At 43.0% G+C, this 4845-nt stretch overlaps 1 protein-coding gene across 2 annotated transcripts in view; it reads right to left on the reverse strand.

The window, feature by feature from the left end:
* PTPN21 (protein tyrosine phosphatase non-receptor type 21) overlaps positions 1-3314 on the reverse strand; it is a 50521-nt gene extending 47207 nt beyond the window's left edge. Inside the window, exon 1 of one of the 2 annotated variants that reach the window (XM_080395103.1) lies at positions 2-3314. The gene's annotated coding sequence lies outside the window, so the exon portion shown is untranslated. The remainder of the gene's footprint in view (position 1) is intronic. The other variant, XM_080395105.1, reaches the window with a different exon arrangement.
* Between the last annotated feature and the right edge of the window lie 1531 nt (positions 3315-4845).

Genomic DNA, 4845 nt, shown 5'->3' on the forward strand with positions numbered 1-4845 from the left:
CCTTGTGCAGCGATCCAAAGACACCCTGTCTCCTTTCACATACGTGTAGCCGAAGAAACCTCACAGCGCTCCAAGACTCTTTTTCCCAGAGCCGTCTCATCTGTATTCCTCGGGAACTGACTTACTGTATTCCTCTTGTCCGAAACAGCTGCTATCTCGGCTAACCCACCTTCCTCTCAGATCACTCATAGTGAAAACATTCCTCACTTCCTGTCTCAAAAAACTTGCTCTGGATATCATTCCACTGAGGAAAGAGCTGGGGGTGGAAGAAAATATTGCAACAAAATAAACCTGTGCCAGCCAGCTCTTCAGGCAGCCTCTTTCATGTGACGCTGCGCTGCATGCGTGCAGATTGTGTTCTCGGGAATATTTTCAAATCACCAGTCTCTGTGTGCCTCTGTGTGTGTGCATTTAATTTCTTTTCCTGGAGGCGTTCCCCTTGCTCTATCCATGCGGAAGGATACGCTGAAAGAATTAAAGCAAAGGCCCGTATGCTTGTAGCCCATTACCTCAGAGAGTTGGAATGCTTGGCAGGGAGAATGTCAGCAATGAACAGCTGCTTCTCTGGCTACAGGGGCATTACAGAAATAGGGGTTACAACAAATAGCAGGCAATCCTTGCTTTTTTTAATCATATGATCATTTATTTTGAGCCTTTCCAATTAAGGCAAATCTCTTACCAAAAATTCTGTTGGTCTTACTTTCACACAGCTTGGAAATATTTTCAAGGTTTAATCCTTATGTGCCGTACCAAATGACCTATGTGCATGCATCTATGTCTGCAGCTAAAAACAAAAGTCCTTGCAAAGTTTCAGCTGTTGGTCATATACAAAGCAAGAAAATGCAGGCTAAAGACTGATCTTTCATCCCTTGCCTGGACTTAAAACTCCCAAAGGTGTCAGTAGAAATTATGCCCTTAATAACAACTGTCTTAGCAAGTATTAAATGCATATCGATTAAGTAATATTTACAGTGTTTAACTAATGCAAACATCATATAAGGGGCTGCACTCCAGTCCCACAAATATATGGAGATCGCTGTGTGTTTGCGTGCATATGAAATCAGCAATTGTATGCAATTTCAAATTTTACAGCTCTTCACACCATGTGAGCCAGGCAAAAGTACATACAAACTTGAAACGGATCAGGGATGAGGAAAAAGGTAAAGTGAGTATGTGAACACTGACTCATGTGAACGGCAAAACTTAGAGAGTATTTTGGTAATGTAAAGTGCACAAACATGCTACTGTCTGAGCAGGTCTAACCTGCAAATCGACTATGCAAATAACATGTTACTCAGCAGGACACTAGTCTCAGAAGAAATATGTAGGTAATTTTGTACTATGATGAATTCTTCTGAGTTATTTCTCTTAGACACAATGGTCTTTCCTCAAATCAGGGTAGTATCTCTTTTTTTCCCCCCTCCATACATCAGCCGTAGTTATGATGAGCAGTCCATAAGCCAAAAAAAGAACAAAAAAAGTTCAGGGAAATTTTATATTGAGTAAAATAAACTAACTTAGAACTAACCAAAACAGATACTCTTTTCTAATGGTATCTGCTACAGGCCAGAACTATGGTTACTTGCCAGAGAAAAATGACTAATACAACACATGACAAATCTAAGCCATGAAAATTCAGGGTCACAGCAACAATTCCTCCTATTTCTAAACAATTTGTACTGGAAACAACGTCTTAATCCTCATCTGACACATTTCCTATTGTAAATCTCAATCACACCCATTTCTTGCCCGATTCCCTGCTTAGAAGCTGCATTCGTTAGAGTTTTCTTACTTTCCGTAGTTAATCCTTGTTGCATTTTCTTTCTTCACATTTACCTTAAAGACAACACCTCATCTTAAAAGAGATGACTAGGACATTGTCAATATGCTCTTCTGCAGCCTACATTTTCTCCTGAAGCTCATCAAACTTTTATTCCTGAATTAAATTTTTTTGTTCTGCTTTCTAGAACTCCAGTTTGTAGCCTAACATTGGGGTTTTCTGCATTTTCTCCATTTTGCCCTATCTCATTTTTTTGCCTCATCAGCTCTCTATTATCTGCTTTGCTCCAACTATCAACTCTAACTGAAAAGGACAGAGAGAAAGGCCTCCATGAACATGTGATGAACACTGATAAAGACACATCAATAAGACATAGATTGCCTCAGGGCACTATGCTGTGCTCCTGCACCTCCCCTTTAACCCTTGGTCAACACTCATGACATGCTTGGGTAGAAATACCTGCATCTTTTCCTGTACTCTTTATTCTCTTGTTGAAGATTATGAGAGGAAAAGACTAATATCCTACAGCTGAATTTTGCAGCCCTTGTTCTGTAAGTACAAAGAAAAGTTTCTGCCCTTTAGGTTGAAATACTGCCTGCTTATAGTGGAGCAGGGATAAAGCTACTTTGTTCTTATTGACATCTTCCCTTTTGGGACAGTTTTGATTTTTTTTTCCATCCTGGTCCAAATATGTGATTGCAGTTGAGTGTATCAGCCAACAGGGTGAAGGCTGACGCAAGTATTCACCTTGTTCCAATTCTGGGAACTCCTCTGTCCAGCATCAGGTCTTTGCACTAACTAATGGTAAGACGGAAAGTTGGAAGTGAGCCAAACAGGAAGCAGAATCAGTCACCCTCCAGGCAGAAAAGTGGTATGCATGCATATATTCCTCGGCCTAGTGGAGAGTTACTCATTTGTGATAAAAACACAGGCAGGAAGGCAGGATAGTGCTGAAGCTACTAGTTAAAGGGGCATTCCCAGGATGCTGAAACAATGAAGAAGTCATGTGGAAAAATAACTTGATTTACTCACTAGCCATGCAAAATAGTGACTTCATGAACTGAAAAGTCCAAATACCTCTGATTCTACATGCGACTCAAAGCCGTTCTCTGAACAAATTCAGTTTATTCATCACTTCTATGTTTTGCCTCTGTCTCTGAAGCCTCCCTGTTTTTGCATCATTCCATTTCTTATTTGTGAAAAAACAAGAGATAGTTCGGTCTTTATGGATCATTAGATATTTCTTGATGGTGGCGGAGAGAATGGAAGGTGCTAGTAAAATGAGCATACAATATGTCCATTATATGCTTGAAAGCCTAAAATTTCACGTCTGCAAGATTCATTTTTACTTATAAGGCACTCTGAAATGTTGACCCATGTTCTACTACATAACTAATTAAGATTATAGAATTTCTCAGATTAGAAGAAAACAGGCAGTTTTCCTATGCATAATGCAGTTCTGAGCTTGAAACAATGAGCTCCTGTTGTCCTGTTGTTACGTGCAATGGATACATATTTTTTTAGAACACGGTATTTCCTTCTAAGGCAAATCTATTAGTTAGTTATGAAAAAAATTCAATTCCTATTTCTGTCCTTCAATAATGACTTTTCTTATTCCAATAATAAAGTAATAAAACTTACTTGAAATCTTAAGAGAGCAAAATGCATCTCTTGAAGGTTAAAATGGAATGTTGCAACTAAACTGATCTGTTACTAGTATCTCACCGTAACACCAGTGTATTATAAATACAGTCAGGCAGCCAGCTCAGATCATTAGCAACAATTAGTCTAGGCTATCTCTGTATGATGTTTGGTTTATATTAGGAGCAGTGATGCAGAAAGAGATTAATACAGCGGTTAACTACAATGCCTGGAGTTTGTTTTACCCAGCGGCATTACTTGCAAAAGACCCTTTATCTGTAGGCTGGGTTTTCTATAATGTTACTACTCACTAAATCAGCTGAAGTGAAGCTGGGACATTGGTGCAAAGGATAATGGTATGCCCCAAACATGACTTCTGCTTACTGTTACCTGCCCTAAAGGGTTTTCTCCACATAGTTCTTCCTGCCCCTGCAACCGATCCCTTGTAGCAGTAAGATGAGTAGATACTGCAGCCTCTTTCTTAGAAAAAAACCAAAAAGTGTGCTGTTTTAAGGCTTCTTATCAGTCTAGTGTGAGGTCACAAAATTAAAATTCAATACTAAAATACTTTCATAGCATAGCTGTAATATGGCATTAAATGTTACTTTGATACTTTGTGTATTGCTCTATCATTATTTACTTGCTTTTAAATGAATTATTGAAATCTTCAATTTTTGTGCTTTTTAAGAAAGACCATTATTTAAAGTAACTTTGTAGTTAATTGTATGGTATCCATACTTACCTAAGCCATGTGGCATGACTTTATAAACCAGTTTTACAAAAACCAGGAAAGAAGAGTCAAAAAAAAAAAAAAAAAAGCTGAAATGTGCAAATGAAATGTACAAGTTACGAGTAGACCTTCTGACACGCAACTATTTAGAAATATACCAGAAGATGCGTTTGTTTCCGTTACTCCAGGGCCCTGCTCGCCGGCGCCGGTACCTGCCCGGTGCCTGACGGGCCGCAGCCGCGGCCTCAGGAGCGGTTCGCGGCCACGGGCGGCCCAAGGCGGCCGGCAGGGGGGAGGCCCCCGCCCGGGCTACGCGTCCCCCATGTCCCCGCGGTCGCCACGGCGCCAGGGGCACGCCGGGCCGCCCTCGGGCCCGGGCAAGCCGCGGGTCCCGAGCACCTAGAGGGTGCACGGAGCCTTGCGGTGAAGAGAGGGGCTGGCTGAGGGGACGCGGGAAGAAGGCGGGGGCTGCTGAGGGGCATCGGAGCGAACTCGGCCACCTTCTACCGCTCCGTTAGCGCCTGGTGCTGGCCAGGGCGTGCCCGCCGAGCCGGGACCCCCGCACCCCCCGCCGCCCCGCCGCGGAGGGCGCTGCCGAGGGCCAGGCGGGGCGCGGTGGAGGCGGTGCGGAGGCGCCGCCGCGGCCCGGCAGGGGGCGCCGCAGGCGGAGGCCGCGCTCTCTCCGGCGCGGCGC

The sequence above is a fragment of the Falco punctatus genome (genome assembly GCF_963210335.1).
Source record: "Falco punctatus genome assembly, chromosome: 7".
NCBI lineage: Eukaryota > Metazoa > Chordata > Aves > Falconiformes > Falconidae > Falco > Falco punctatus.